The 22474-nt window shown below is 36.8% G+C and overlaps 1 protein-coding gene across 15 annotated transcripts in view; it reads left to right on the top strand.

The window, feature by feature from the left end:
• The window catches only part of MYT1L (myelin transcription factor 1 like), a 307933-nt gene that overhangs the window by 154795 nt on the left and 130664 nt on the right, over positions 1 to 22474 (top strand). The gene's annotated exons all lie outside the window — the stretch shown is intronic.

Genomic DNA, 22474 nt, shown 5'->3' with positions numbered 1-22474 from the left:
CTGCTATAGCACTTTTGCTTTGGCTGGGCAGGCAAAGTGAATCCCAGTGAAGCAATTCATCAGTTATGAAACTCCCACAAGAAATTTTAATATCAGCACCTGTGATCGATGAAGACAGTCTTCCAATCAGTATATGGAGCATTTTAACATAGAATTTTCACTGTGTTAAAGTGAACTTCTCATGTAAATCCCCAACTCAGCATATGTATGTGGGGAGCCTAGCTGCCTTAAAGAAAAGCTTATGTATAATGCATATTTTATTCAGCATTGCCATTCTTTCTCCCTATCTTTCAGGGTTTCTTTCCTTTGTCACTGCCCTGTCCTACACATATGTAATTTAGTGCCCTAATTTGGTCACAGCTCTTCCTATTTCATATATACCCATGCACATTCATGTACATGTCAGTGTAATACACGCCTAAGCCATCTGGTATCTTTCTTTGCAAATGTTCACACAGAAAATTGACTGTGAGTAAGGTTCTGAACCTGCCTGTCCAAATGGTCCATATTTGTTTGATTTTTCTAGCAAATGCATAGATCCTATTAGTGAGACTGATCCAACATATTTCCATGTGTCAGCTGTACCTGCTGCAAGTGTCATTCTGTTCAGTGATAACAGGACTTGCATCCTAAAATAGAGAGAAAACAAGAACATCAGGTCCTTTTGAGGATCTGAATTGCTTTTTCTACCATCTGCTGACCAATGCTTTGAAAGAAAGAAAGTCTGTGTCTGGATTGACACCTTCCTTCTTTCTAAGCCAATAAAAGATCGGCCTGTTAAAGAGCCCAGACATGCCATGTTTGCCAGAGAAGCTTATTAGAACGTAAAATGTCACTGATATCATATGCTTGCAACTCATTGCAGTATACAAGGAGCTGATACAGGTATTGCTTTAGTGTATTTGTTACATTTAATTATTCTTTGAAATGGCTTAATTTAACTGTGCAATAAATCTATTTTATTTTTATTTTACTGTGATACAGAAATTGCAGAATGAGTTACCGAATGGGAGAAAAAGATGTGAAGAGAAGTGATGCTTGACTCCCTTGTTTTATTGTTACATGTACTTTGAAAAGATATTTTAGATATTGTTGTATGGATATTTTTTTCATTAATAGGTACACAGCCAAAGCTGGAAATTGTAGGAGTTAGGAGGTACAAAGCAGGACCCAGTATAGTTATCCTTATGAGGTGTAGAAATGTTTGCATGGCTGGAAGGAGTGTGTGGGGCAAAGCAGTTTCTTTCTCTGAAGCATCTGATGTTAGCTAAAGAATAGTACAATTTTAGATGGGTCAAATATCTATTTTCTAGCAGTGTTTATAGAACAAGGAAAACAAAAACTTTCCCTGATACTCAAATTTGGATATTCTGCATTTCATATATGTAGCTAGGCATTGACACATCACCCATTGTTGTTTCATGCACAATTCATTTAATGTGAAATCAACCATTATTAAATTCCATTTTATATTATCCAATAGGGCGTCAGTCACCCAGGGAAAGGTAATCTTATATGTTAGTCCAATAACATCTCTCCTGCATAACACATTGATTTTAATTGTAAGCATTTCATTAAAGCAATATTTACTTGGTGATAATTCCCCTGTATTCAGTATAGCACTGACACAATGAGCTCTTTTTGTAACTGCATGGAAATTCTCCTGTATTCTAACCTTAAATACATTCAGCTGTAGTGAATTACTGTGGAATTCTGCCAGGAGCCTGTAGTCATTGCATCCCTAACCTCATAGACAAAGGTCTAGTGCTGAATCAGCTCACCTTTGTGGTTTCACAGTCCCAGTATGCACTTGATACTGGGACATACCATGGCTATTTTTCACTTCTGTTGGATTATGAAGCACACTATTGCTTTGACTTGAGCACAGCCACAGCACTATTGCTGTGTGAAATTTTGCTGTTCCTGTTAAACAGTCCAATTTATGAGGCAGTCATACAGTCACCACTGAAAAATCTTCCAGGGCTTTGCAGGGCTCTTTGATTGTTTAGGCAGGCTGGAGCTCAGGAGGAAATCATTTCACTGATCTGAGTGACCATGCTAAGAGGTGAGCTAAGCAGCTATCTCTGCCTCTGCAATCTATACCATACATGTTGTTTTCTTTGCCATTTGTTACACAAAATGCCTGATGTTAGCTGAGCCAATACATATCTATGGATCAGCAAGGACAGCTGTAGTAAACTTAGTGGAAGGGATTTGTCTTTATACTTCTTATTGCTGGGCTGTTTGAATTCACTTCTGTTTCTTCCCTTGTACCTTGGATATCATCTGCACAGAACTTTCAGTTTCCCTGTATTAAACAGTAGAAGGAAATAGTCATGTGCATGATGTAGTGGTTTAGGTTGTTGATTTTACACACATGCTGGTTTTGCATGTGTGCAAAACCAGCACACATGTGCACTGTTATTGTAGGACAGACACACTAGACCTATGTGGTGTGCCAGTGTGGCATGAATGCTGCAATGGTGTGCATCTCATGATCCAGAAAAATCATAACTGTGTTAGCATGACTGAGCAAAGGCTTATTATCCCTTTAATTACTATAAGTAGTCTGACTGCCCTAAAGCGCCTGCAATTACTGTACCACCTTTGGTGCCAAAGCTGGCTCATCTGGTGCTATCTGGGAGGAGGGAGTTGGGGACTTCTTGCAGCAATTTATTGCACAATGTAGGCATATGCTTGAAATCTTCACACATATTTTATTCTCTTCCACTAGAGGCAAAGACATCTCTAAAAACGTTTCTAACAATTTTCCCTTGCATTCTTACCTCTCGGCCATATCTATCTCACTTAATCTGTCAGCCTCCTGTACTTAGTATTGCCTTTCTGATCTGCCTGAGAGGCCTTTCATCCCACTTCTGCTTATATCTTCTCCTTGCCAGGTTCCTGAGCTGGTCCTTACAGCTGCTGGTACTAGACCCCTTCTTCAGTTGCATCACTGACTGTGCCTGACCCTGCCCGTGTGCCTCTGGAGAGGGTGGCTACTAAGCATTTTAACCTTTTATTTTCTGCCATACAACCATCAACTTTGTCTTTTCATCTGGTTTACATTTAATTTCTTTTGTTAAAGACACAAGAGGAAAGGTGATAAGCAGTGGGGGCATGAGGGGTGGAGTTGCAGCATTGACCACCCCCCTGTTCCCCTGCTGTGGGAGAGGTGAAAATGGAGAAAGTAGTTTGGGATGATGGCCAGCAGAAGCAGGTGACACCAGCTGCAAGGGAGCCAGAGAGCAGGGCAAAAAGCCAGAGCCTAAGTGTAAATGCTAGAGTTTAGACAGGCCTGGGTTCCAGTCAAACCTTCATGCACGGACTCATCAAAACCCCAATCAAATTAACATAAAATGTGTATATATTTTCATGCTGTAAGAGTCTCATACTCCTTGTTTTCCCTCATCATGCATTAAAACCCTTGCACTTCTTCCATTCTTCCTGTCCCCCAATCTATTCTCACCTTCCTCTTGCAACTGAAGGCATTTTGTCTGCAGTTTCACTGGCCTGTGTGCTCTATAGGTACTTCTGGTCTGTTCAGAAATTTACAGGAAATGAGCTTAAAATTATTATGTGGCCATCCCTTATCCAGTCTGCAGAAAGAAACACCATTTTTAGAAAATCATAGTAAAGCAACACTTAAAAATAACATTATACAAGGAATTACACAAGGAATGTGCAAATGACAAATGTTCATTAAGCGTATTTTGACTAACAAAAAGTGATTCTTTTCATGTAGATTTTACAAAGAAATATACTAATAATGTTGAAGACAATAATTAATACTTCAGCTGCTAGTGTTTAAATAGTCTGACTTGATTACTTTTGTAGGTTCTATTTGCTGTTCTTTATTATCATCATTTATTGTAGCATAGAAAGGTTATGGGTATGTGATTGGTGAAGAGAGATATAGAAACTTATTAATAATTGTGTTTTATAAAATGGGAAAAACAAAGCATGTTTAGCTTTTCTTCAAAGCATGGCTTGAATATTTAAGGTAATTTTCAGAAGTGTTATTTCCAAGAAAGCTGGAGATGCAATGAAAATGTTCCTGCCTTCTGCATGGCTCATTGCTTTTTCACAGGAAAATTCCACATTACCCTTGGCCTGTGACTGCACAGATGTGTCTTACCATGAATAAATTTTGTCTGCTTGTGAGCTAAGGACCAACAGCAGTGGCACGAAAGACCAGCATAGCTGCAGCAGTGATATCACCTGCTACCACCATCAAACAGGGCATCATCCCTTCAACTCCTTTCAGTTCCTTCTCAGCTCTGGAATGATTAGGTCGTAATGTTAAATGTTTTCACTCCAGAGAAAGTTAGTTTTTTTCATTTCTCTTCTCTTCTCTGTCTTTCTTGTAAGCCCCCTTTAGGTACTGGAAGGCCTCCCTGAAGCCCTTTCTTCTGCAGGCCCAACCACCCCAACTCTCTCAGCTTGTCTTTACAGGAGAGATATTCCAGCTCACTAATCAGTTTGAGGTAGAATTAGACCATGTTTAGATATTTATCCAGGTAATTAAGGGTGCTGGAGAGCACTTAGTTTTGGGAGGTTGTTGTGGATAAAGGAGCACCAGAATGTGGCAAAGCAGCCAGTAGTAATTCTGATGAACCTTAGGTGGGAATAGCAGATGCTCTTTTATAGGAGAAGGTATGTAACTATTTCCTAGAGCATCCACATGTATGAGGGCTGAGAGACTCCCTCAATTTTGTTTTCTTTCTCAATGGCAACTTCAAGGTAAACCATTTCTAATTCAGGAACTTTATATTTATGTCAACCTAACTGTGTGGAAAGAAATGTTCTCCATCTCTAAAATATACTTTTGTCCCTCAGATAAGCTGTGGCATTATGTTTTTCAGCACTGATGCAATTTAAGGAAGTATTTGTGCATAGCTTCTTTCTGGCTATTTATTTCTGCCCCTGTGCTCCAGGTTGTCATCCCCTTAGTTATGGTAATAGAGCTAAGTGGTGCTTATCTGAAAACCAAATCCACCAAAAGAGAACAGTTTCAGTGACTGGGTTTACAGCTTAGCAACACAAATTGTTATTTGTCAAAATGCCTTACAGGCATAGAAATGAGAGTTTAGATCAGGCGATGGGCTTCTTAAATCTGTTTCACTGAAAATTATCTTGTTCAGGAAAAGATCCTGGCCTTCCTGTTCCAGTCTTCTCTCTCCTCTAGTTTCAGAGGTGCTGTGTCCTGATCATGTACAGTTATCATGTGCCCAAAAGAGAAACAAAGTTCAATGGGTTTGGTTGAGCCATCAGTAAATCATTAATTCATTCTCAAGTAAAATGTTAATAAGGCACCACTATTGGTCAGAAGATGCTCAAAGCTCAGTATGATGTTCTTGACACACTGAAAAATTTGTTTCATATGAATGTGCAAATTGGTAACCACATTTCCTACATGCACGAGTAAGATAACTTGATACCTCTTGATGTTTTTGCTTGAGAATGGTTTAGCAGTAACTGAATCACTTAGAAAAGATAATATGTTTAGCCTGTTGGTTAAGTTTTTAGGAAATACTGTTGACAACGGTTACTTGGAAATGTTTTGTTCTCTTATGATCTATAGGAGGGAAATCTGTGCCTGGGTGAAGGGTGACTGCAAATGCAGTGATACTGAGGCATAGTTCTTTCTGCTTTTTTCCCCTGGGGGAGGCTGTGCCTCCAAAAGTTGAGCCAGCCTACAGCTCAGGCTACGCTTTGTTCATATTTTGATAGAGAAGTTAGATACTTTTCTAGGCCCTGTGGTCAATCATATTGACATTTGATAGTCCTGTGTTGTATTCTTCCTCATGGAGAATGCAATGCAGGAGGTTTGTCCTCTTTCTGACAACTCTTTAGTCACCATCTCTTTTACTTTCTCTTCTCTCAATCTGAAAGGTTTTGTTTGCTTCTTAATAGACTATATCACTTGGAAAGGACCTATTAATAATTTGCTGTTTCTGACGTGTGGCTGACAACCTAATAAGGAGCAGGAGATACCACTCTCTGCAGTCTCTCTGCTGGGCTTAGCATACTGTTCTGTATACTCAAGACTTCCTATTGAAAAGTAGTCCAAACACTTTTCAAACACCTCGAACATTGTCTCTGTCTCATCAGAAAAAAATAGTGTGCCAAGTTTAGCAGTGAGCCTGACACAATTACAGTGAAAATAAATACAATAGCTCATAGTTGTTGCCTGGTAAGAGAGACTTAATCAAACTGGCTAAAGGTTTTTGTCTTTCTTCCCCTCCTCTGAAGTATAAGGACTACATTGGTTCTGTTTTTCAACAGTTCATTAACAAAACCAAAAATCATTTATGTGTCCATACCAACAATTACATGAATCTTAGATATAACAGCAAATAAGGGAGAACCATGTGACCCTATAATTTTCATGTGAAAAGGCAAAAGATCTGGCAGGAATCCTCAACATCCAAATAGAGGCATGGTGTTGCTACACTGGGAGGTCTCTGTAAATGGTCTTTCATTCATGAAACCAAGGCTTGCACAGCAGCTGATAAGTCTTTGGATATTAGTATTAACTGAATTTTTAAACCACACTTTTTTTTCTTTTTTTTTTTTAATTCACCATCTGTGTAGTGAAGTCAATAGTGGAAAAATTAGACTCTGCTTTAAATAGCTATGACTTGCTCAATAATTAGTTTCAGAACATTATACAGTACCTGTATTTGTATCCTGGGCAAAATTTCAAAATTGTATAAAACCTTATTCTTGCAAAGCTCTTTGTATCTGCTACAGGATTAGTTTACATGTGTTCTTTCGAGGTGCAGTCACGGCTGTTTTTTTTTGGCTCCAGTGTTATGTGTAGTATTGTATTCTGTGTATTTTTGTTCTTGTGATGACTGCCTCATGTATCAGCTGTTCAGACATCCAGCACCATGGTGTGAGTTGGATAGCCTAGTTAGTTTTCCCTTGTGTTGGGATTCCCACTCATTTCCATGGAAACCTGAAAAGCTGGAAGAATAAAGCACAGAAGCTATTGCTGTATTACAGGATGTGCAGCTTGTGCCTGTGAGTGCCAGTGTAGTTGTAGGTATGGCTGGGTTTCCAGTACAAAACCTGTATTTTAAAGGGCTTAGGTTTTAGATTTATTCAAGCTTGGTTTCATTTTCCTCATGAAGGAATGTGTTATAATCACGCCTTCTTGTGTACATGTTTTTTAATACTAACAGAATGGGCACACATGCACATAAGTGTATACTTCAGTATGTGTATATATATATATATATGCATACATTGATACACATATGTACACAGATGCACATGCACATACGTCTCAGACAAAAAACATTCAGAAAAAGAGGTATTAAAGTCTGTAAGAAATGTATAACTTATCCACACAATGTATAAACTAATTCTAATAGCTGTCACTTTGAAGGCTTTTCTTTAATCAAAAACAAACAAAAACTTTAATAGATTGACAATGAAATATATATGAATATCACTAAATACACTTTTTAATGAAATAACCTAAAATATGTTTACCTCCTTCACAAAAAGTCAGAGATTTAACCATTTAATTTTGCTCCTGTGCAGCTGGTTCACAGCAAATTCTGTGAGTGCAAGAGACAACCAGAAGAGGTAATGAAATGGAAGATGAAAAAGAATTTCGAAAATATATGAGCATGAAGTCATAGATCAAAAAACAGGCTTGACTAAGACTCAACTGTCTTGAGTGTTACTTTCTCTGTGTTTTCTCTGTGTTACTTTTCAAATCCCACTAAAACTTCTAGGTAAAATATGAAATTTGTTCTTTGGTTTTCTGCAACCTATACTGCCAGTTTTTACTCCTTCCCTTTATGTTGTAGCAGAATATCTGACTGCACTTTGAAATCATCTGTACACTGCTACTTTATTCAGTCACGGAGATACAAATTGGAATACTATGACTTAATGTGAAAATTTAATTTGGAGATACCAACTGTGATTAAAAGACAGTTCTCCCTTCTGATTGGTTATGCTCCAATTCACAACAAGGTGTGATGAATGAAATCAAGAAAGAAGAAGGAGCAACAGTTACTAGTCTTTAAAATTGCTGTTACAAAAACTATCTGTAGATGTCCTCAGTGATTTCAAATAAGTGTGAATAAAACTTCTGAAAATATGGATTGAATACAAAGATCTTAGTCTACATCTAAATTCCTGTACCTTTGATTTCCTGCTGCCTGGTTTTCAGCTCTAGGACCCACCTCAGCAGTAGCAAACACAAGGTTCTAAGACTTAGGTGGAGTTTAAGATTTGTGACTGGATACTGTAGGTGGTCAATTAGGTATGGGTAATTCCATAACCATACTATTGTAGATCAGCTTTGGATAACTTTGGAAGAGGGAATTGGAGATTTTATAGGAAGGTTCCTCATCTATGTCTTAAGCATGGAAAAAAACTTTCAGAAAAATCGTAGTTAATAATATTAGATTATTTTCTGAAGGATGCTATTTGTAGCATCAATTGCATGTGAATGTAATTTTCCATTTAAAAAATTAATCTTTGTAGGTGTTTTCATTGCAAAGAGAAGCTTGAGTGCTTTAACATAAAGTGCTGGTAGTGAGAAAGCAAAACAGAGGAATAGAAACTTAAGTGTTTAAAATCTTGTAGTGCTAGAACCAGTTGCTGGAGGAAGCTGAAGCATGTTTTCTGAAGGTTGGGAGTGGAAATACTGGTGGTGGAAATTCATGTGAGGTTCTAGAGATATTCACTAGTAGATTTCAGTCCTTTAGGCACTGGAAGGTACTTTACACTCTCCCTGGAGCTGCCTTTTCTCCAGGCTGAACAACCCCAGCTCTCTCAACTCATCTCTTCATAGGAGGTGTTCTCCAGCCCTCCAGTCATCTTCATGGACTTCCTCTGGATTTCCTTCAACTGATCCATGTACTTGTTTTGGGACCCCAGAGCTGGACATGCTCAAGCTCTAATCTAGGGTTTTGTTGTTTTGTTTTTTTTTACTTTCTTCTCTGTTTGCATTAAAACAGTTGGATGTTTTCAAGTTCATCATGGGTATGCATTCCCTACCTTTACTCATTGGTGCTAGGGAGTTGTTAGGCCAAATATTCCTGCTGGGCTTTGAAAACATGGGTGTACATGAACATGTAATTAGTTGTATTGCTTGTAGTGTTATAGTGCATATGGACTGCAATCACAATCCAGAACTTTATTTTGCCAACATAAGTGCTGTACAAACATATGCCCTGCCCAGAAGACTTACAGTATAAACAGATAAATATGTTTCAGTTTTTACATCAGTGGGACATGACATGAGCTCAAGGATCTGCATATGATATTTCATTATAGGCCAGTGTGGCCTAATATACAGAGCAAGCATGAATGGCTTTCAGCACATTAATGTGGTCTGTCTTTTTATTTTATTGGGTAGAGACATATTTTCAGATATTTTAACTCTTACATTTGTACATTTATATGTATATATATGTAGCACATCTGAGTTTGCATGCAAATTTAGTTTTAATTCTCTGTGTATATAATACTGGTATGTGATACCTGCATCATGTATCAACTCTTTAGGACATACAGTTCAGAGGAATAATCTTGCATTGTACCTTTATAATATGTGGTGTTAATTACTTTGACAAATCTCTGAACAATTTTAACCTTTTTTTTATTCTGAAGGTCGTCTGTAGACTTGCCAGCCATTGGTTTATGCAAAAAGTTCTCAAAACTTTTTAAAAATCTCAATGATTAGAAGAACTGAGCCTTTTTGCTGTTGCAAATTTTATAGACAGATTCCTGTCCTCTTGCTGGCACTGTTCCTTTCCCATAGGTGGTAAGAACAGCCAGAACTTTGGACATCCTTTTTCAATGTGTTTGGGAGCCAGAATGCTTTTTCTGCATAAATGGTTTTCTTTGCATTTGCCAAGAAACATTCTCTCACCCAGAAAGCATAATAACTATATTAAAAGTATATTGTCTCCTCAGAAATGCTGCCTCAGATCCTACATTTCATGTTAAGGATTTAACATGAAATTTGGGAAGAAAAGAAACCCGGAAAACATCTGCACTTCACAACATTGTCCTGCATCAGATCAACTCTTTCAGAGTGTATGTAAAATAATGCACATACATACTTCTATAAATCTTAGGTTTATCTCTGTTACTCAGGGATGAAAGGGACCTTTTTAAATACAGAATTCACTTCAGTCCTTTCACCTAGTTGTCAAAACGAAACCTAATGATGCCATTTTCCATCTTTACAACATGAATCAAGGAGACAAAATCTTTACACCCTTGGTCCTGTGTTGCTGGTGGTATAATAGGAGAGTATGTCACAAAACTGACATTAAGGATGCAGAGATTTTGAAAGTCTTCATTTTCATTCTTTTATCCTCATAGCAAACAAACATATACAGAGTTAATCAGATTCTTTCTCACTGTTACTTGAGTAACTGTATTAAGTTAAGTCAAAAGGCAAAGTTTCAACTGAGGGCAGAATACAGATTGTTCTACCAATTTGGTCTTGTTTGACCGCTTTGAATTATTTAACAACAGTTCTTTCTAGATCTTGAAACAAGTACAGACAGCATAATAATCTGAAGTAGGAAATCTCTTTTGTGCCTTGTTAAGAATAAATGGGCTTTTCAATTTGCTTAAAAATAATCCATATTTATAATAATAGAATTTACAGGTGCTTTGATGTCAGAGTGACAAAAAGAAATGAAAGAAAATTGAAAAACATAATAAATATCTATTAATAAATTAAAATAAAATCACTTTCTGCCTGTCCTTTCATTGCAGGAGTTAAAGGGACACTCTTTATGCTAGCTTAATTACGTTCTAAAACTCATGCAATCATCCAAATTGCTAACTGTGCTGGTAATAACGGGCCTACTTTAATGTAGCACTTTTTTAGGCCTTGTATGGGCCCCTAGGTCACAGTGCAGTAGTTATCACTACACTTCTTGTCATCTCTGTCTTAGGAAGATATCTGGAGTTTACTGTATATTATGCTACAAAATCCTGTCCATTTGGGCTGTGTTTCCTCTTTCCTTTTTTTTCCTTTTTTTTTTTTTTTTTTTTTTACCCCAGAAATTTCTAAATTGCTACCTTAATAAAACTAAAACAAGTTTTGATCAGAAAATTACCAATGAATATTCATTATTCTTGTGGTCTCTTTTTTATGCTTTGAGTACTGTGTTGTATAATTTTAGTGTTAAAAGTATTCAAGTTATTGAACAACTGAAGTAGGTGCTCTTATGCAAAAAGTACAATAATCTGTGATCCTGTGTAATTTATGTTAATTATGTTAGAAGGGCCATGATTGATATTTTGCTTGCCTATCTTATTAATTTATCATTTAATTGTTGCACTTAAATAGTTTATATTTATATAAGCTATTCGTAACATACCCTTTGAAAACATAATGGCCTGTACACTAATAACAGCAAACACTTCTGGTACCATGTAGTTCTGAAATAGTATTCTTACCACTGCTGTGATTAGATAAAACCTAAAACCAGAAAGGAGCTTCTGTTGTTGTGGAGCAGTGAATGGGGAAGAAGGGATGGTAGTCTGTTCACTTAATAGGGACAGCAATTAGCTAGTTTTAGCAGACTATGATTTTATTTTTTTTTTTTAACTATCCAGTTTTCAGTGTGCAGACTGTTAGTTTACTAAACTGGAAGTTTACCTACATAGTTTTCTTTTGGAATTAAAAAGAAGATATAATTGATAAATATGTCCTTTTCTATATCTGAAGTACTTGTCTTTTGCATGGTACATATCCACTACAGATAGCTTATGTCTAATTGTATTTAATCAAAACCTTAAACACCAGTCCCATCTTTTTAATAATATGTATTTTATGTGGTGCTTTGCCCTGTTTTGTTCAAAAATGGTTATAGGTATCTTCAATAATTATCAGTCTGATTCAATGCCACTGAAAATACGACTCTTTTCTACACTGGAAGCAATTCTGGATCAACAAACCTTAGCATGTGTATTAGTTGTGATATATTTTTGAGTTAGGGATACTAGAAATGAGATTTTAAAATCTGGTATCCTAGTTTTTTAAGAACATAAATTGCATATGTGTATGTTGCAGCATACTTATACTCACTGATACTGATTTGTGGATATGGAGACTGGTTTATATAAAAGCTTATTGTGGACATTTTATATCATAAGTATCTGTGTATGCTTCTCAGTGAGAAACAATACATGACAGTACTAAATATGTTTTAATTGACTGTATTTTCTCCTTGTATTCAGAAAAATAAGTATTTTTATACATTCCTTATTTAAGGGATGAATAAGTCAAAGATAAACCAACAGTCTCCTCAATTCATTACAGACTTAGATAATGTAGGTAAGTTTTATAATTTTACTTCAGAAACCCTATTCCCTCTTTGAGGGAGGGCAGGGTAAGCCTGTGGCAGATGTGGAAGTGAAATTTCTTACGCAAAGTGGGAAAGTTGAAGCTTTTCCTTTCCTCTCTTCTTTTCCATAATGATCTTTTGGTTTACAGCTTTTAAGAGCTGTAACTCTTACAGCTCTGCTTCTGGCTGAACTGTGGGAACAAGTCAGTGACTTTATGTTTCTGCAGAGCTGTGTGCTTTTTTCCAAGCAGTTTGCCAAGCACAGCTCTGGGAGGTTGTTCCCCATCAGAGGGCCTCTAGGCCTGACCTAAATGTAGGTGATTCAAGGCAACCAAGAGGTTGAAGCACAGCATGATCAAGATTACAGTCATTAGGACGTTCAAAGATAAAGCTAAAACTCTAAGTTATGACCACTTTGACCTGAATTTCAGTGAATGTACTTTGGCTTTTTGTCATCTGGTCTTACTTCTGCATATGGTGATAGGTGGTACGCAGAATGCTCCTCATTATTGGTGCAGGCCCCATATTTGGCTTGCTCTTTATTCTCTTAGGATTTTAGTGGTAATTCAAAGATGTGTAGTGCAAATACATTGAATGAGAGTTACAGAAAATACTCGTACAGCCCTTCCTTGGTAGGTACCTTTCAGCTAATAAAATTGGCGCTTTGATAAACATAGTTGCAAAAAATATTAGACAAATAGAAGTGTGGAAACCTTCATTAGGTTGCTGTGCCCAAAAGACCATTGTTTATACTTTTAAGATGTATGTTGAGTAAAGGTGTTTCTCAGTTTTGATGCTCATCCAGAACATAAGCTTCCATGAAATTAGTCTTTGATGTTAAATTCTAGGAGTTAAATGTAAACCTGTCTTTTGGAGCACATTGTGCCTCAGGACTAGCACGTAGGGTGTGCAAGAACAAATTACACACGTGTGCCAAGACTGTTTTATAGAGACTGTACACTTGCCTTGCATGCCTTCCTTAAGCTAGTGGGTTTTAAGCCCAGCAGTGTAGAACATTTTGTGTTACTTGTGAGCCCCATGTCTGTGAAATCTAATGCTGTATTTCAGGAAGTCTTATTGGCTTCCTGATTTCTAAAAATTAAATATTTAAATATTTAAAGCACTCTTCTTACAAATTTTCTTCCATAATACTGTGAAAAATCTCAATCTGCCATGAGCTAAATGATTTTTCTGCCTTTGTTCCCATACAAAATATAACAAATGGCCACACTTGAAATTTAGAATTAGAAAAATAACCTTTCTGATGCCTTATATCTGTCATTTTTGAACACATTGTGTTTAGGAATGGGATTTTAGAGGAAAATAAATCATGCCAGAATCAAGAACCTGAAGAGAAGCAAGGCTGCTGCTGATGCCTGTCCCTGAGTTCAGCCAGGAGCAAGGCTGAGGATTCACTTGCAGCAAGCACACAAACCACACGTGTGAACTACATGTACATATGCATAACTAACTACATGCTTTCATGGCTTCTCACACAGGTTCTAGACAGACACTCGGAGAACTCAGGAACACAAATGTCACACACACAACCACACACCCATCCAGACAGAGGGAGCAAGAAGCCACATCTTTTATATCACTAAATGAAACTAGGAGTTTTGGATAAAAAAATACTATAATCTCTTGATTTTTATGGATGTAACCCCATGCTAATAGAATTTCTAGAATAAATTCAGTGAGTTTGGTGTACGTTTCATTCAGAATTACCAACAATACAGAAAATAATCTTCAAGAAATTTCATTTTATGATGTTACTAAGGGTTTAAGTTGCTTATCCCCCCACGTGAAAGTGGTATCTTCTAAAAGAAGAATTATGTTTCTTCTATTCATGACAAGGAAATTACAGTTCTTTTAAATCCAAATTATTTCATTGTATTTTTGTTTGATTCTTTCTAGAAATTTTTCATTCAGCTTTAATCTGTGCTGCTTCTGAGTGCTTTACAGACTGCACTGGACAAATAATGTAGGCCTATTTTTCCTTCTGTTATATTTAATTTCTTATTAGGAGGCCTTCAAATTAAAGACTGCTTTCTTTCAATGTCTACATCTAATGCAAGGAAATGTGAATTCTTGTTTAAGCCTATCTGTATAACCAAAATATGAGTTGTAACAGGAATTTTAAAGCAGTTAGTTTTTCTTCTCATATGAAAAATACTTAGGTCCCCAGTCAGAAATGATTATAAATAGGGGGTAAAAATGAACACTACTAACTATAAAGCTCCTGAGACTTTGGTATTGGAAGGTCATGTCAGCATGTGATGATATTCACCACCCTGACCCTTCACAGATCAAGTAGCCTGGCACAGGACCATGGTGGAGGACTGGTTAAAGGATGGACAATCTGAGTTGCTCACCTGTGGGACATATTCTGGATGTCTTCTTCCCAAAGGAAATTCAGGTTCATGTCCCAAAGCCTATTCACTTAGCATATCTAAAGTATCTTTATGGAGCCAGACTGATGAGTGGATAACTTTGCTCCTAAGAAAGAAGTGCTATAGTTCCAGTGCTATTTCTTCTTACCTCTTTTTTACACACTACTTTCTCATTCCTCATATCTAAAACAAAAAGAGGTAATAAGAGAATGATGCTCAAATGACCTGTGTGCTCTTTGGGTCTTTTCCACTCTAATCTGAGGCCAATGAGAAATACTTGCAAGTGTTCCCTGTTTCCCTCCAGGTTACTTCATTGATCCCCAACTGTATTTCCTGACAAAAAATATAATTATATATGAGAAACTTGTGAGTTTAACCAGAATTCTGCTTATTCTGGCCTATATTTATAGATTTGGCTGCAGCCTGCATTGTTCATCTGAAAATGGAGGGATTAGATTCCCTCTGTGCATTATAGCAGGAGAATGACTCTTACTCAAAGTTTCAGAACAAGTCCTGAGGATATATTCTCCTATTGTTCTGCAAGAAGGACTCTCCTTGATACTAATAAAAGCCTTGTGTGTTCATCACAAGTGGAAGAGAGCAAAGGAGTAATATATATTCTAGTCATTAATTTGCCCAGGTGCCTATTTGTTCGCTTTGTATTAATGTACCCTCAACTTGTAACTTTTATCTTTACTGAGTTCCCCCTGGAACTCTGCTCTGGTTGTATGCTGGTATGTTCCTAAGGGGAAGATTCAAATACAGTAATTCTTTTATAAAAATGTGCCTTTTCCTAAAAAGGGTGCTCTAAAATATTTGAACTAAATTTCAGATGTCCATCTGAAGGCAAATGGGTTCGTTGGGGAAAGAGTCTGAAAGAAGAGAAAATTGAGTTTCTGTTCTGCCTAACTTTTCCTTAAACACTCCAGTAGCTTCTTAGAGTCACTTTCTGTCCTGCAGTTTTGTGTGTCTTTTGTAGATTTTAAAATAAGAAACAAGTGCCTTAAATGTATTTGGGAGAGTCAGACAGGTTTCTGTCAAAATCAAGGTACTGCATTTTACTGTGCTCTGTTAATAACAGTAATAGACGATATTTAATCAAGATGATTGAAATATTAAGAACTGATTTTAAAGAAGTGACTATGCAAATACAGTCATAATGAGACACAAAAATACTCTGTCAAAAGCCTTCAAAAGCCTTGTTAAAATTGAGCTGAATGCCATCAACTATCTTCCCTTCATCCACAAGTACACACATTTTATCCTAGAATGCAACTAATTTATAAAATTATGATCAGTAAGGCACAAATTAAGGTTCAGATACTTTTATTAATTCAGGTTTGGTCAGTACTTAGGGGAGAGGAGGACCTGCTAAAACTGATAGTCTTACACAACAGAGATATTTGAGGCCCATTGAAGTAATTGATAAATGTCTCATTTACCAGGTGGTTTAAACAATGTCTCACAAAATATATCTCCAGTCTTTAAAAACACATTCAGATTACCAGGAGTCATACTTTAGAAATTAACTTATTTTAGAATACACAGACATGCTTGAAAAGAGGTTATGTTACAATTTGGATTTGCCTAGTATTTTCCGAGGAGAACAATAGGAGGTAAGTTTGCAGTTTTTTAGAAAGACTCCACAAAGTACTTATATAGTATGGGATACATTGCTTTCATAAACTACTCATCATTTTCCAGGTCTTATTTCTTTGATTATGGATATAAGAGCATTTTAAATGTGAGAAATACATTTTACATATTTTGTTTCATTCCTTGATACACTAGATTAAAAAAAAAAAATCTTTGAATTTTTCATTTGACTTTCACACAGATGAAATAACATTTTCTTTAAGTTATAAAAAGAGATGCTGAGAAAAATTTGGCTATAAAAATAATAAAGAAATCTTACCTGCAGAAATTTGAATCTTGCATCATAGGGGTTGAAAATCTGCCTTTACTGAGTAACTTGAGTCATGTGGAGATAAATTTTAAACTACAATGTTTTAATATAATAAACTCATTACATTTTCATGAAGTCATATTGTTTTCTTCAAACATTTTACTTTTATCACATTATGAGTATGTCTATTATAACTGATTAGGAAAAGCAGGATTTCTAATAATTTTAAACAATATTCTTGATTGACAATAACAATTACGCAGTAATTCTAGTATTTAATAGTAATTCCCGTAGATTTTTGAGGTCACAAATGATCATCTACAGAATCACAGAATGAGACAAGTTAGAAGGGACCACAGTGGGACATCTGGTCCAACCTCACTGCTCAACCAGGGTCATCATAGAGCACATGGCACAGAATTGTGTCCAGATGGTTCTTGAATATCTTCAGTGAGGCAGACTCCATCCACAGCCTCTCTGGACAAACTGTTCCAGTGCTCAGTCACCTGCACAGTAAAGAAGTTCTTCCTCATGTTCAGGTGAAACTTCCTGTGCATCAGTTTCTGACTGTTGCCTCTTGTCCTATTGCTTGGCACCACTGAGAAGAGCCTGGAAGCATCCTCTGACTGCCTCCTTTCAGATACCGACAGACATTGATGAGGTCCCCTCAGTCACCTCTTCTGGAGGCTGAGCTGGCTCATCTCTTTCAGCCTTCTTGTGTAAGAGAGATGTTACAGTCCCTTAATCATTTTTGTTGCCTGCTTCTGGACACTCTCCAGGGGTTCCATGTCCATCTCGTCCTGAGGAGCCCACAACTTTCTACAGTATAGACAGTGAATGCTCTGCCTCAGTAAACACTGGACATCTTTTAAGAGCATTTCAGAATCCAATTTTTTGATTTGAAAAAATGCAAGAAAAAAATTAAGAAAGAAGAGCTTTGGAAGTCCAGATCTAAAGTCTTTATTTTTTTGTGGCTTTCTAGACTTTTGTTACCTCATGGCTAGAAAGAAACCATAATAATTCACTAAGAAAATGTTTGCTGACCTGGAAACTTAGGAACTTGGGACTGAACCTTGCAGTCACCATGCTTCTAACTAGAAATTCAGATACCTTCAGAATTTTACCAGGAAGGATCATTTTCAGGAGTACCTGCCTTCAAGGGAAGAAAGTGGTGAATTACTTCCCCACAAGGGAGCAAAAAATCTCAATTTGTCCTGGAAAGGAGCCTAAATTTCTTGATCATTTACAGCTGGCAGCCCTGAGAAAGTGCATATGGTAGATATATGAATGTGTCTACAGATTGGGAGAGTGGTGCTGGTTGTAAAACTTTAAGGAGCTCAGGTAGTTCTGTGGTGAGACTCAAAGCCTTAAATACTTTAAAAACCTGAAGACTTCAACAGGGTATCCAGCAAGTCTACAGGTAAGGTCCTGTTGAAAACTTGCTTTCTGTTCTTAGAAGCTACTGACCATATCTGAATAATTCAGTGGTTTTGTGGAAAATTAATGCAACCCTAAAGGTTGTGCAGCTATAGATCACATTCTGCTCTTCAGCTGCAGCAGCACAGAAGTTGGTCAGACTCATCTGGTTGTCCAGATCCACTTCACTGTTACTGCCTGGCAGATTGTGATCTTCTGTCTCTCAAGCATGGCCCATAAGTGTTGTTCCTACATACAGGAGCTTGGAACCAGCATGTTATTCAGATGGATCAAATCTGCCAAATGATGCAGGCCAGTGTATGTAATTGGCCTGTCTCCAGCATAGTTTATCATTCCATTAATTTCTCTATTATCTGCATATTTCAGTATCATATAATCTTCCAGAGTACTGGTGAAGATACTGAATATTGTAAGGCTAAAATGTATTCCTGTAGAATTATATTAGAAATGCTCTTGTTAAGTATATATTTTTTCATTTTTACAATTAGTTTTGTATAAAAATAATTTTTATACAAAATATTTTTTCTGGAAGATATTTTAATATAGAATATTTTCTGGAGAAATACTTGCTAACTCTGATATATATGCTGATTTTATGAAGCGCTTATTATATTGTCTGAATGCTCAATAAGAGAAGGCAAAATGTTTGAAAGGTGTCTAAGGATATGATATCCTGACTAGGCTACCTTTACTGACAACTTTTAGAATATTCTCAAAGAGCAGTATCAAGTGTTTTTAATTACAGATTTTCCATGATGAAGTGTTGATTGGTGCTAATTATGTCATCATCTTGTATCCCATATTGCTTTTATATGACATTACTAAGGGTCAGCATCAGGAACATTAACTTAGTGAGCCACACCATCCCCTCAAGAATTAGTAAAGGTTAATTTTAAAAGTTACAAGTAACATTTTTTCAGAATATTTTATTCAGTTCTCCCTCATTCCCCAAGTAACAGTAATGTATTGAAGACCTATTAGCCTATGTTTATTTTGGGGGGTAAATGTTGTCTGAGGTTTTGATTTTAAAATGATGAATAGTGACAAATAGCTCTTTAAAAAAAAAAAAAGTTGATTACTATTACTACATTTTCAAATAATAATAATAATCAAATCACTTTTATTAATGAATTCTTCTCTTATGGCTATGTGCCTTTTCTGTTTTTAGCATTTAATGAAATTATTTCAGCTGCTTTTAATTGTAGTCATTTTATGTTATAAGATTGTCTTCTCAGTTTGTCTCATTATTATTTCCAGGTTTCAAATGCTGACAATTTAAAAGCAGCTTGCATTTTTGTATGTGTAGTAGTTACTGGTATATGATTCTGTACAGTAAGATGTAGCAAGTTGTATTTCCTGCACGCAGGTGACCACACAGACATTCTTTTTGGTTTTACTCAGAAAATCTGTACTTAGTATAGCATGTTGTGGTTTATTTGTTAGAACACTATAACTATTCATGTCTTGTTTCTCTAAATCTTCAGTAACACGAATGTGTATAATGGTGGTACAGAATTTCTAGATCTACTTCTCTCTGCTCATTATCCTAAGTAAAGCACATCCAATAATTTGATTATTTTAAATTCTAATTTACAGATTTAATTTCTATCTAAACCTCTTTTATCTTTTCCTCCTGAGAATTGAGAATCATAGAATCACAGAATGGCCCCTGACTTTGCAGGGAATGTACCACTAGACCAGGTTGCTCAGAGCTCCATCCAACCTGGCCTTGAACACTGGGGATGGGAATACACAACTTCTCTGGGCAGCCTCTTCTTTACAGTTTCTCATCACCTTCACAGAATACCTTCCTGATACCAAATCTAAACCTGCTCTGAGCCTGTCACTACCTCTCTTAGCCTGTCACTACATGCCCTTGTAAAAAGTCCCTCTCCATCTTCCTTGATGGCTCTGTTCAGGTACTGGAAGGTCACAATTAGGTCACCCTGAAGCCTTCTCTTCTCCAGGCTTAGCAAACCAAATTATTTCAGCTTTTTCTTGTAGAAGTACTACACTCTCTAATCAGCTTAGACCTTTCAATTTTTATTTCCAGAGTTTCTCTTTGAAGGAAGGTCAAAATTTTCTACTCTTCCTACTCCTGATGCCTTTCTCTATGCTTTGATACATAATATGATGTGCCAGGCTAAGACTAACTCTAGCCAGCCTATCCTCCATGTCCACCACATGTTCTTTCCTGGAACAGAGGCTAAGTAAGAGCTGAGCTACAGAACTGTAATTTAGAGGTTACGAGTAAACTAGAACTACTATGGTGAACTCCTTGTGAGACCAACATCCACATTTCCTTTTTCTGCATGTGAAAGTGATGAGAAAGTCTGTGTTGGTGTGAGATTGATGGTCTCAGTAGCAGAATTCTGTTCCTGACCATGAAAGTGCCAGGGGTGCCACTGAGGACTGCAATGGTAGGCTACCAGGTGGCTTTACTTCTGAAGAACCAATGTAAATCTTGCTAGAATTTCAGGAAGTTGCTTGCTCCCAGCATCCAAAATGTAATCCATGAAGGAATGAAGGCTGAATTTTTGATACGATTGATAAAGATCTGTGAGCAAGCATACAAATATCAAGGTACAGCAAAATTCTATTGACTAAATGTTGGCACCTGTCATCATTTGATGTGTCCTAGAGCATCCTAGATCACATTACTGTATATGAAAGGACATCTAGGTCACAGATAATGGCAAGTCAGTTTGTTCTTGGCTGTGGAAGCAGCAGACTATATAGGGTACACAACAAAATTTAAAAGAGTATTGTGTGCCAGCAGCTTTTATAATGTTTTTATTTCTTTGACCTGCTTCTGGATATGTATTGTATGGATCTTAAAGGAGCTTTTCCAGCTTAGTGATTTCTTCTGTGATTGCCAGTGTAGTTAAAAGTGCACTATACTACCCTCAGTGTTCTTGAAGTGCTTACTTTGGTTTAGAAAGACAGGTAATCTTTGTTTTGTAGTTTGTCCCTTATATATTTAAACACACTGTCATAATAACTGGGGCAGCATTTCCAGGTTAAGATCGTAATAGTTCTTTCATCAGGTTTTTCAGTATTAACAAATGAAGCCAATGTTTTTCAAACATTTTAAAAACATACTAGTCCAAAAGTCAAGTAACTTCACTTCTGGTCTCCTGTCAAGTCCTTACAGCTTCAAGAGATATAGAATAATACAGTGCACTGTTTTCTTATTAGCAGAAGGAAAGAATATCATCATCTAGTAACGTATATTTCTGAGATGCTGTTATGTGTTTTGATATGGCAGCTTTAAAAACTTCAAATGACTCTCAAGTCATTGGACCTAAGAAGCTGGCTAGGATGTGAGCTCAAGTTGTAGGGTAGATACTTGTGGGTGGGTTGAAGATTCGGTTTGGGTGCCTATAGGAGGTATCTACAGGCATGCCAAGTGTCTCATGCAATAGTTGATGGAGAGTTAGACAGTAGACACAGAGGTGCCTAGAGGCTGATTTTGTCCAGCCTGAAGTAACATCATATAGCTGATCAGAGGAGTTGGTCCTCAAGCTCTGGTGGCTGCATTAACCTATGGGTAAATTCAGTTGTCTAAGCATAGACAGTTAGTGCCATTTCTAATGCCAGAGGATACCTGAAACTTCTGAACAGGTTTACTAGATACAACAAAGGATCTATCTGTACCCTTCCATACTTTTCTGGACTGGTAGTTGAAGGTTTGATGGAATACCTTGAAGGATCTCATATAGCATGATTGGTTGATGAAGATGGAAGCTTATGCTCCGAATGTATCTGCACACAGCTAAATATAGGTGTCTTAATTTTAAAATGAAACCCACTCAAAGTTATGCAGAAGACTGACCTGAAGCCCCCTAAGAGAGGCTGGTGCTCTTATTAGATTTCATAATATCAGTCTATTTTAAATAATCCCTTTAGTGTGGAATATAGCACACCACCAGGAATCAGATGATGACTGACAAGAAACAGAACTATATCAGTAGCTCAGAGTCTTGTGAGAGTGACATTTTCTTTTTACCAAATCCCTATCACCTTTTGTTGAGGTGATTATTTCTTCATGCTGTTATGTGTTGAAGGACTTCTGTAAAAATGTTCCTTGATTTCTTCTTTCCTAATTACTTCCCAAATCATTTGTGTTAAGGTACTGACCAAAGAAAGTTAGGTGATTAAAGGGTTACCTGCAACTCACTTGGACCCTTTTCCATGTTTTTGTATGAGATATAAGACATTCTTGCCAGATATCAATCCAGGGATATTGCTATAAAGGGGGTGATTGATTTTTTTTTCCCCCTGGGGGAACTAGAGCTCCATGGTCTATTTCTGTGCTTCCTGACCTTTACAGTATCATCACTATGTATGAAGAAGCACTGTAGATCCATCTTGCCATCTTGTTCTTCTACAGC

The sequence above is a fragment of the Parus major genome, chromosome 3 (genome assembly GCF_001522545.3).
Source record: "Parus major isolate Abel chromosome 3, Parus_major1.1, whole genome shotgun sequence".
Classification (NCBI taxonomy): Eukaryota; Metazoa; Chordata; class Aves; order Passeriformes; family Paridae; genus Parus; species Parus major.
This window is presented reverse-complemented; position numbering and strand designations above follow the sequence as displayed.